The 12,013-nt window shown below is 48.4% G+C and overlaps 1 protein-coding gene across 1 annotated transcript in view; it reads right to left on the bottom strand.

Moving 5' to 3' along the window:
• LOC149332114 (uncharacterized) overlaps nt 1-6,026 on the bottom strand; it is a 53,929-nt gene extending 47,903 nt beyond the window's left edge. Inside the window, exon 1 of the mRNA XM_089555696.1 lies at nt 4,588-6,026. The gene's annotated coding sequence lies outside the window, so the exon portion shown is untranslated. The remainder of the gene's footprint in view (nt 1-4,587) is intronic.
• Nucleotides 6,027-12,013: the final 5,987 nt, after the last annotated feature.

Consider the following 12,013-nt stretch of genomic DNA (forward strand, 5'->3'; position numbering starts at 1 on the left):
TTGCAGGAGAAGATGCGCTTTAACTTGCGGCAAAAGTTTGTTGATGATGATTGATAATATTTAATTAGCCAAATACACTTATCAGACCAAAACTGACGAACTTAGACTAAGACATGACTGAGAAGGTAAGAAAAGATGATGCAGCTAGAGAATTCGTTTGTGAGTTATGGATGGTGACAGCGGCAAGCAACTGTAAAGTCGTTGGAGATCATGCGTGTAATGTTTACCAATAAAAAACCTGTAGTTTTACGCCGGAAACCAATGCATGTGTAGCCGTAAATGTACGAACTGATGCATTGTAGAAAATAATTAAAAATGAATAGAAGGTGCGTGCCTCCGAACGAAGTTCTACTATAAAAGTGCATTAAACCTGATGTCACTGCTTTTCACACTACAGCACGTTGGTGGGCAGACTCAATGCGTTCGGTGGGCAGACTCAACGCGATTCATTTCAAGAACAGGCATTGAAAACTTTGTTTGAACGAAAGTTAGTTTATGAACAGCCAAGGACGACCCCGTCGGTAGCGAAGACCTGTGTGCCATAACCCATCTACTTCCACTTCAAGTAATGTAGAAGAACTTCTTGCTGGGCGAGTTGGTGCATATCTTTCTTGGGATGGCGTTGCGCCCACGAACAAACACACACAGGAAGGAGCAGAAGACAGAAAGAGCGCTCTTTCTGTCTTCTGCTCCTTCCTGTGTATGTTTGTTCGTGTGCGCAACGCCATCCCAAGAAATACTTCCACTTCGTCGTCTGAATTTCTACACAACACCCTCTTCACCGCGGGTTTTCGGGCTTCGTTCTTCCGCTCGTTGTCAGCCAACTAATTACATCATACACAAAAAAGCAAGCAAACAAGATGTAGGACGACTCTTGAATGTGGTTGAACGTGGCTGCCTCTTCCGAGGCAGCACCGTCGGTTCCCATGTTGTGGTGGGTCCTAAATTTATTGAGGTAGACAACGAGAGGAGAGAGAGAGAGAGGGGGGGGGGGGAGGGGAGGGTGCGGCGCTGCCGTGCGCATCAGCCGTCGCGTCCCGGGCACGCCGCAACGTATTTGCACAAAGCATTCCCGCCCTCCTCTCCTCATTCCTGCGGCAGCCGCCGTGCGCACCGTGTCGCGCCGGTCGCGTATGCAGGCCTTGTTCTGAGCGCCTGTGCTTTACAAAGGAGTCTGCCGTGGACGACAAGCCCGGCTGCATTTGCATTGCACGGCGGCGCCCACGGAAAAAGAAACGCGCCGGGCTGGTGGAATATTTCTCTTTCCTCCGACGGCGGCGGCACAAAGAATAGAAAGAACAATAATACAAAAAAAAGATGGTGGATTCGGGCGCTCACATGAGGAGGTCAGTGTGTCCCGGGCGACGATGCAATGTATGTGTCCCGAAGACGAGACACGCGGACGACTCACGGCAGTGTTTCGTGTGGGCCGGTCTTCCCTCTGTGTCGCGGCTTGTATGCTGACAGCACGTCCAAACACACGACGAGGGGATTCTACGTCAACACTCTAGGGCAGTAACGCCGACGACTCGTGACTGCATTTCGTAAACATCTTAACCGACCTCCCCGACTCGTGCAAGCTCCAGTCGAGTTGGGAACTGTACAGAGTGCATGCGGTACCCTCTTCTTCCTGAAGACATGAAAGAACCAGTATTGCTTGTGTCGATTCGTACCTATTACTACTGAATGAAAGGAGGCGTTTTCATCACTCTATTCTTTTGTGCATAGTCGACGTACTGCGCAAGTTATAAATGTTTACAACTCGACAAGCCTCGGTAACTCGACAGTAATTTTGACCAAGGCGATACCCGTTAGACACGCCAATAAAATTTCGGAGCAAGGCTTTTCGAGCTTCCACTGGTATCGTTTGGTTTATTGGGGTTTAAGCGTCTGAGGCTATGAAAGACGCCGTAGTGAAGGGCTCCGGAAATTTCGACCACCTGGGGTTCTTCAGCGTGCACTGACATCGTTAAAGAACCCCAGGTGGTCGAAATTTCCGGAGCCCTTCACTACTGGTATCCTCGTGAGAGTCTTAACAGTAAACTGAATCCTAAATGGTGACAGTTTGAGCTAGATGCGTTTCCAGCTGGTTGGGAGCTCCAGGAGGACATTTTTGGAACAAGATCTGAGCCACGGGTGGTTAGCCCCTTTACTTAACATTTTATAGCTACACCACCTGGAGGAATAGCCGGCAGAATAACGCGGGGTTTATTCTACCGGTAGCTATAGCAACATCCTCAACGTGAACCTCAGATAACTCATGTTTCCTTCACAAGGCGTCGCGTGTGAGTTCGCGGATTCATATTTCCCGCAGTAACTTTGCTATAAAAGCAATCGTTTCCATTTACGCGATGCTAATAAACCTAAGCTGAAGCTGGAAGGGAAACGTTCTCTGCTTCACTGCAATGCAGCTGTGAGGAACAGTTTTACAACCTGTGCTCGAAGCGATAGCAAGCAATGTCTTTCACATATTTTAGACGTTCTGATGAAACCACCATATCGAGTGAGGAGTTTCTAAACGAAAAGACGTTTTCCGTTGTTCACTACTAAAGGCGAGCTCTCATCGCGAACAGAGGTCCCGCAGTGCTGGGTACAGGAACGGAGAAGAGCCCACTGCACATGTCACTGTAGTTGCAACCCTTCACTCTAGGACTTTACATAATAGTGCACCTATATCAGTCACTATAGTTTCAAAGCACAGGGAATGTTGCACAGCCTAGGTGCCGCCATAAGTCATGCAAACAGTCGGCTATCTGCGTTTTCCCCAAGAGCGGCAGTGCATTTCTGACAACGCCTCACAAGTTTCTGCGCTTTACAAGGAAAGAACAGGTTTCCGGGACTATTTAGGACGGACAAACAATCAAACAATTACCCCCCTCCCCCCCTTCTGGCACCAGGCCTACACACGTCGACGCTTCGAGAAGCGCTGAGTGACTTGAAGCAATCGAAGTTTTACTCCTTAAAACTACTTTCATACTCTTGTTCTTGTGATGACTCTGCAGGAGGCCATACTGATGGGCACTAGGGTTGAATCGTGTCCATTTTGAGCAGCGATTAAGCAGCCAGACCAAATTGTGACCAGGCTGCTCGCTAACTAACCTGCGAGGGCACTGTTTCATCCTTCTGTGCGTACACTTGAATCGTCATATCATTTGGTCGCGCTATGCTACAATGTGGCAAAGGTAGTAACATTGATCTTATTTGCTTGACTGACGCATCATTGTCTATATTTTCTCTGGAATCAGCCTGTTGCTCTCTCCTTGTTACTTTGCAGTGCATTTGTGCGGGCAGTAGCAGCCAGAAGGAGGACTGGAGGTATGACCTTAGCGATGCTTCCGGATGTCGATGAAGTTCCCTGACACCAAAATGTTGAAAGCGCCAGGCTGGTGCTGCTTAACCGTTTCGTGCCCAAAATGTGACGAAATAAAAAGCACCTCCTCATTGTTCTAGCTATTTTAACCTATTTTCATTTCTAATACAAAATTTTGTTAGCGCTGCTAAAGTATGAGAACTCCATATGCAGCCAGTTAGGAGCAATTAACGTTTGGTACATTATGTCCAACAAGTTTGAGCAGGTAGTGCATTTTTGTGCAGCTAGTATGCAGTTTCATAAAAGTTCAAATGGATAGCCTTAGACGAACTTGAACGTCCAAAGACAGACAAAAATTTCTGCCCAACAAAAGTCTTCCTGTTTTTCCTAGAACATTTGTAAGAATGTGATAGATGGCGAATTGTTCAACGCTGGCCGGAAACAGTCGATTCGCTCCCTCTTCCCCTTATACTTTGCTCACAGTGAGACCAAACATTTTGACAAGAAACTGCGGGCTGCTGAGGACATATTGACACCAAACTTTGTATGTAAGCTCGTGTAGTAATAAATACATGACGTGCAAATGGTGTGTGGTGATTTCGCGACATTGGGAATTTAAGGGTTAATACAGCCTACGCATTGCTTTGCTTTTGTAATATTTGAAAAGTAATGCATGGCTCCTAGTCTTTACGATGCACCTACGCATACACTACTGGGAGCGCTCAGTTACCGATCGCACTTTATTAAGCCACCAGATATAGGCTGGAAAAGGCGGTGCAAATTCACCTGTCAGGTAGCACCAGCAATGATGTAACAGGCAACAAGTACATTAGCTGCAAGTACCAGAGGCCATTTAAGATTTGTGCAATGCAAGGAAAGGTTTGAACACTCGAGCCGCTCGAGTCGGCTTTTCCGACATGTAGTTGTATTGACACGTATACGGCTTTCAGCTGTAATTCCAGAGTGTACCTCGCCAAACACAAATTTACACTCTATGTCCATCGAAACTTTTGGAGTGCCTTCTCAGATACCAGGCAACCATTAACAAAAATTTAACTTATTAGTTGGAATAGATGTAAACCATTTTGTGACAGTGAAAGAAAAAAGAAGCAAGCGAAAAGCATGCTGTAGCCACAGCGCATCTGTTGATATCACATGGACCGGATTAGCCGGCGACTCGAAGTAAGTCCCAAACTTCTCAATGCAACTGATGCGACAACGGTTCAAAATCTTCTCACAGAGAATATTAACAGTGCAAAAAGGCAGATTTGGCTTACCTTATATTCTTCACCGGTAGGGCGCAGCGTTTAAGGGGCAACTGGAGTAAGTCCACTTTTTCAAGAATCAATTTCGGTGTGTTCCGCAAACTTCATCTGGGTCGTCATCATAGCGCACGGTTAGAGGTCACTGGGATCTGTCACATAACCATGATGAGAATTTGACGATGCTACTTTGCCGACGAGAACACTGCAGCGCGTGATATTAGAAATTACTATATTCGCTTCCGTTTGTTCGATGAGACTTGTCTCGATGAGGACCGTAGCAGAGAGGGAGTGACTTGGAGATTTTATGTCCTTACGTGACTGTCACCAATTACAGCTAGATCCCACTTTGAAGAGAATTCCTCGTTTAAAATCAAACTTTGCAGCAGTGTCTGAGGGCGATATCAACTGTCAGGCAACTTCCGAGGCAGTCGGTACGTTGGTCACTCGACGTGCTAAAAATTAGTGACAATTATCAAATCTCTCAGGAAGCATTTGGTTCCTTAGCAATCCTGGATAACCATTTCGCCGTCCTCACCAAAACTTTATGAAACTTGCGGAGCAATTCGATTACAATTCTGCTCCGCTTCACTCTTTGGTGTCGGATCAAAGGAACATTGGCTGGTACTCCCCTCGCTGCCGTTGGACGCCGTTGCAAGAAAAGATGTCACGCACTCTGGTATCGACTTGGCGTCGCAACTTTCCGGAACACTCGCTTCAACCTACTCCAGCGTGAGGCGGATCGCCTCCGCGCTCATCTTCACTTTCTTCAATGTGCAGCCAAGCAGTCACAACCCATTCGTTGCATCATTGCTTCGCCACACTCCCAACCGCGCCAATCTTTCCGAATGTCCAAGGGAGGTCCAGGACGTTCCTTCAGCAGTAGGCGACGCACCGTTGTCTACGTCTTGTGGGCGGCGCTCTATGAAGACTCCGGACACACTCTCCTTACGTTAACGTCGGCAAGGACTGAAGACATTGAAGCCTGGAACGTCGTCAAGCAGAGGCCCTGGAGGCCTGCGCGGATGTCGTCCTCCAGAGACGACCGCAAACTTCTTGGCGACGACGTAGTCGTCGTTGCGTGCTCACACAGCTGCTCTTCTTATTTGCGTTGTCCTGTCCCGTTCCGGCGCCGCAGTCCTGTGAACCGAAGCGTTCGTCGTTGTACGCGTGACGTGCGTTAGTCACAGGGCTGGCTGGCTCCGTCTCCTCACCGCCGCCGTAGTCGCCACAGGCTGAGCGCTCGACTGACTGACTGGCTTACTGACTCGCGCGTCGCCGGCTCTGGTGCGTGTGCGCGCGTGCGGCGACTTCCCTTCCCCGTCTTGGTCGTTCCCTTCCTCGCCTCGGAAGGAAGGAAGGATGAGTCTCGGAAGGAAGGCGAGGAGGGGAACGAGAAAAGGATGAGGAGGATGACGCCGTTTGGGAGGCGCACGCTCCTTGGGCGCGTAGCCCCCGCCGCTGCGGTTGTAGAGTAGTTGTAGTGGGAGGCGCGTACTCATCGCCGCAGAACCAGAGAGGAGGTGAAAGACGTCGCTGTCTTCGCAGTGTTGCCCGGTCGCTCCCGCAGCCCCTGCTGCTGCTCCCGCCGCTCCTTGTTATACAAGCGCTGGGTGCGCGTGTTCGTGGTTGGGGCCACCGCAAATGCCGCCACGGCCTTTTGGGTCTCCGCGCAGAGAAGTGATGGGGGAGAGGTGAAGAAGTGTGGAGGTTGCCAAAGGGGGGAGGGGGGCCTCATCTTTCGGGGACACGCTTTGTTTACGGCGCTGGCTTTGCCACGGCTCATGTCGCTGGTGCTCTTTGTTGTTTTTTTGTGCCGCAGACGATTGCGCCCGAGTGCTGCGGACTACATGTAAATGAGTGCCACAAAAAGTATGAATGGGAAGTGCAAAAAAATAGAAAACTTAAGCGAGCTTCTGAGTGCCGCCGCTACCACCGCTTCGTACAGGGGGAAGCGTTGGGACGACAAAGTCCGGTTGGTCGACAAGGCATACGTTGCAGCCGTGGCCGCTGGAGCCCTGGACATTGGTACCCGCCCGCTGGGCTCGACGTTAAATACTTTCGGCGCAAATAAAGTTTTTCACTCACTGACGCATCATCATCATCATCATCAGCCTGACTACGTCCACTGCAGGGCAAAGGCTCCTCCCTCACCGACACAGGACTTCGGAAATGTATTTCCCCGAAACTTCTCCCTACGTGACGTTTATCTGGTACATTATCGTTTTGTCATCGCTTAATTTTACAGCACAAGCTGTATTAGCCTGCTTCCTCAAGTCTGGCGACGGTGCCGAATTGCCGTCCGCATGCCCCGTTCCGATGCAAAAAGATGGAACACCATATACACGTGTACAAAGCTGCCAGCCCTGGAAAGACCACTCATCCCTGGACTTCTACCTCTAAACCCTAAACCAGGCCTAATACAGACCGTGGCACAGAGTATGGTTTCCCCTCCGCCACCGTTCCGCCAAATCATTCATAGGCCACTGCAGGTACTCACGCATATTCAGAGGTAGTTTATTGTGTTAATAACTTTGCAAACCAGCTAGCACTGATTACTCGTCGTACTTAAATTCAGGGGCTTTAGTCGTACGTTGATGGTAGGTGGGTGTAAATTTTCTTTTTTACAGCGCTGGCTGCATCAGGCGTATTGCGATGGTTTACCCCCCGTTAGCCATCTGTGGACTGGAAAAAAATGGTACTGTTTTAACGTAGTAAAACCGAGTAGGCGTGCGCAAGCATGCGTTTAGCTTGGTTGGCCCATGGTTTTACTTTGCTAGGTCGGCGGCACATTTAGCGACGGTATTAGACTCAGGTTAAGCTCTGATCGGGGTTAGATCTGATGTGTTTGCGCCGCAGATGGAGGTTGATGAAGACCACGACGTGCAATGAACAGAGCGAGAGTGTTGCATTTTAACACTAGGAGTGATCGGCTGCGGTGATATCACAGTGCTCTTATGCCGCGGGTTTGAAACCCAGTCGCGGCAATATTTATTTTATTTCTGCACCCGCAAGGTAAGGTTTTTCGCTTTGCACGGAAAGTTTTCTTCGGAGTTCTAAAAGGGTCTGTAGAAATCCGTCATCATCATCATAATCAACCAGCAGCCCACTTACGGCCACTGCAGGATAAAGGTCTGTGCCATTCACCTCCGTTTATCCCTGCCCTACGCCAGCTGAGACTACTGTGCTCTCAGTAAGCTTCCTAATCCGGCCTACCCACTCGCTTTACTGCCGGGCCAATGCTGACACTACCTTCTCGAGGAATCCACTCTCTTACACTTAGGGTCCATCGGTTATTGGCTCTCTCCGTGAAATGACTTGCGCATTTTTATTATTTCATTACAGATACTTGCGAAAGTGACATCGAATTCTGATCAAATGAAGCGTTGGCCGATATTCAGACGTGGGTTGATGCAAATCGCCTTAGGATAGGTCCAAATGAAACAAAGATTGTGTTATACTTGCCGAAGGGAAAGCGCATTTGCGAGCCACTTAATATACGCCTAGGCACAAATATATTGGAAACAGTCGATTCTGTAGAGAACCTTGGTGTTATCTTTTAAATGCGCTTAATATCGAATAAACACGTAGAACTTCTTTGACCAAAAGTAGACTCTGCAGTAGGGATCTCATGCAGATTAAGGCGCAATATACTTCCCGGAAAACATAGTCATGCTCTATACAGTTCCCTATTCCCTAGTGTTGTCTTTCCTCCAATATTGTAACCTCATTTGGGACACAACTGGTGTAACAAACTTGTCTAATCTGCCCTAACTCCAGGCAAAAGCCTTTAGATGTGTACAGCGAATGTTCCTGGCCGTCATCCTTCAGGTTTTCTGTTAAAAGCGGCGATAACATCTTTTCGGAAATAGCGCAGCTAGAAAAGAACGAATCTTGTCGCCATACCCGTCATGACGAAACGTGGAATGTGCCCACGCCACGAGCAAACTACTGCAATGAATCACTACCATACACACTCCCCTATTTGTTAAATTGGTTGGAACAATAGTCGCTTGAAGCTTTTTGTATATTGAATTCTAAGATTGTTATTTTTATCGTCTTTACCTATGTGAAATTTGTAGTATGTGTTAATCGTTCCCGGATAATTTGTTTTCAAAGAAAACTGTTTATTTCTTGTCCACTAGCATTCATCCTCGATACTTGCTGCGTCCTCAATAACTGCTGAAATGTTGGTAATACTGTGCATTTTTTTTTTACCTGTGAAACACTTGCGCCGTAGCTTTATCTGTATGAATGCCAATTTGTGAGGGGGTAGTACCCGCGTCAAGCTGTTGTCATGGCGTTTTGTCCTTTCTCATCTGAAAAAGGAAATAAAGAATTGAACGTCGATTTTCTGTTTGATTTCAGAACGAAGATCATTGACTCATCCTTGATCCCTGACTCATTCGGCTCCAGGTACGGATTAACCCATGCCTCCGCGGGCTTCTCTACGAATGACCCACAAATCCACCCCTGCTCAGCTTTGTTCCTTTCTCTTAACATTTCCACTATTATTTTCATTTCTATAACTTGATGCGTCATACGAAATTTAATCTGAAGTCATTTCTTCGATCTCCGAGCTTCTGCCTCATTGGAGAGTACTGACAAGATAAAACTGTTATGTACCTTCCTCTTGATTGGTCCCTTCTATCTGTTTCCTTCTATCTGTAGATATCTGTAAATATATTCTTTTCCGCAAGAATATTAGTAGGATGATATAGTCTATATACATATAACACACTGTCAGATTTGGCGGCTGCAAGAAGTTTCAGTGTGGCAACACTGCATCGATGCACGCACCTCAATTTTGGGCGCAGGTCGCGACGACTACAAGTTCTATCTGCGAAGTTGTATTCTAAGGGGGAAACGTTTTCCGCTTTCCCTCAGCCGCTCCTCGAAGTGCTCCTAAACTATAGCACGCTTAGTCTCCTTCCGGGCTATAAATGACGACTCTTGAACTCAACTGCCGGTTCGCTTCCGAATGTATAGAATTTGGAGGGCGACCGGCAGTTGACCTCCAAATAACTGAGGTGTCTCAGATGCCTAGCCTTTGGAACACTATCTAACAGCACGAAACTAGAAAAGTTTTTCTCTTCCCTACGCCTCTCTTCCCTCTCACTGCGCTTCTTCGCCTAGCCGCCGTTTGCGGTGTCTGCGAATGCACCCTGCAGTTCGCGCGCTTTTTAAATAAAATAACAATTCAGCACGTCGCGCGTCCGCAAGTCTTCACCACTCCGCATATAGCTTCGTTCATTTCATTGCCACGAGAGGTTCACGTGACTAGCGACGAGTGAGAGGGTGAGAGAATAATGGGGGAGGAGGAGGGAATGAGAGGTCAACCGCGGAGGAACATGCCCCTGACCCGATGTACTCCGCAAGACGGCCACGTTGTTCCCGCCGGTGTGATACACAACCCACCAATGAAGTACAACCGTATGGCACGTCGCTATGAGGTTTCCACTTCGGGCCTACTCGGCAGCGCACTCCAGAAAGAAAGATCGTGCGCCTCTCGCGATACTCCGGAACAATTGTGCAGCGTAATAGCAGATCTCCACCTCCTGCAGAGGTGCCGGCAAGCGCCTTTTTTTTTGTGTGTGGTCGTTTTGGCGCGATGAGCGCCGAGCAAGAAAAGCAGTCTTTTTTTTTTTCCCCTGCTGTTGTGGCGGAAGGCGGTCTGAAAACGTGCGTCTTTGTTCGCAGCTCACACGTTGTTGTTCACGCGATACGGAAAGAATGGAACATGGAGGGGGAGGAAAGGTTGTGGGGGGGAACGGCGGAAATAAATGAGGTGGTCACGTGCTTTATTGTTATCGCTTTATAAATGGTGGTGATTATGAAGGGCCATTCTGTGGTTTGGGGACCACCTAAGTCGTTGTGACTGAATATACTGTTTCTTTCCGATTCAGGTTAACAATTAGTGGGCGGGGCGAGAGAAATCGTTGTTGGGGAGCTTTACAGAGATACACTTGAACAGCGCAATCGGCTGCTTCACGAGCAAGGAATCATTTATCGCATCCCCCTGTCATTAGATTCTTGCTAAGAACAGCAATGAGGCCGACGCGCAAATCATAGTGCAAGCAAGCATGCTGCATTCCTCTATGGATACATGCATGTAGATTAACCCTTTGTGTAGGGGTGGTGGTGAGCGCCACCTTGCATGAGATTGTTATTTTTTGCTTTGTCCAATTTTAAGTCCAATCTGTTCAACCGTAGTCTTCCTTCCCTCACGGCATGGTTGAGGTGTCCATCGATATGTGAGATAGTTACTGCGCCTTTCCTTTCCACTAAAATCACAATCACAACGGAGACACACAACGGCCAATTCAGGGAGCAGCGTCACTGCAGCTCGTTCATGATCTCTTCGGGCGACGGACGGGCTGTTCTGAGAGGTCTCCTGAGACTCTGAACGATTTGTCTAACGGGCAAGGCGTCGCGCCGAACGGGCGATGGCGTTCCGTGGACTCTCTGCCAGTGCTGCAACACGCTGTCGCGTTCGCCAATTTTGTCTAGAATTCAAAAAGATGGAAAGGCGACGAGCGGCAAATTAACCATGCCCACATTTCTGTGAAGAAAAAAAAGTGCTACCAGTGACTTGCAGCGCTGCATCAAAGAACCGCTGAGCAACCAAACTGCTACCACCATGATGTCATACAGAACGCATCACAATGCAACGCAAATTTGCTCTAAATTCTTTTAAATACTCCTTCCTTTTCTGTTCGGACCCGGCATGCCTGTGTATATTTTGCAGTCAGCAGTGATTTCAACTGGTTTCTAACAGGGAAGCTCTAGATATTTTCATTTCCAAAATCATTAGCTTTTCGAGCACACAAAAATAGTTGCTCTCGCTCTGAAGCTAAAGAAGTGGTCACTAATAAAGAAAAGAAAAATGGGTTCTTTAGGAAAAGAAATGGCGCAGCAACCGTCTCACACATGTTGGTGGACACCCCAACCGCACCGTAAGGGAAGGGATGAAGTAGGGAGCGAAAGAAGAAAGGAAGAAAGAGGTGCGTAGTGGAGGTCTCCGGAATAATTTCGACCAGCTGGGGATCCTTAGCGTGCACTGACCACACAAACCGTCGCCCTTATTTGGGAACGCGGACATGCGTTCCTTCCCGGTAGTGAGTAGGCTCATTCCCTGGCCCGAGGTCTTACTATTCGGTCTGGCAGGAGCGGCCTTGCTCGGATGCTAGGGAGTGCCTGCTGTCCTTTCGCGACATCCTTACTTCCTATACACATTACTCACCTAGCTACCGCGGTGACTCAGTGGTTATGGCGCTCGGCTGCTGACCCCAAAGACGCGGTTTCGATCCCGGCTGCGGCGGCAGAATTTCGACGGAGGCGAAATTCTAGAGGCTCGTGTACTGTGATGTCAGTGCAAGTTAACGAACGCCATGTGGTCGAAATTTCCGGAGCCCTCCACTACGGCGTCTCTCATAGCCTG

The sequence above is a fragment of the Amblyomma mixtum genome, chromosome 8 (genome assembly GCF_055824585.1).
Source record: "Amblyomma mixtum isolate Tamu chromosome 8, ASM5582458v1, whole genome shotgun sequence".
Lineage (NCBI taxonomy): Eukaryota > Metazoa > Arthropoda > Arachnida > Ixodida > Ixodidae > Amblyomma > Amblyomma mixtum.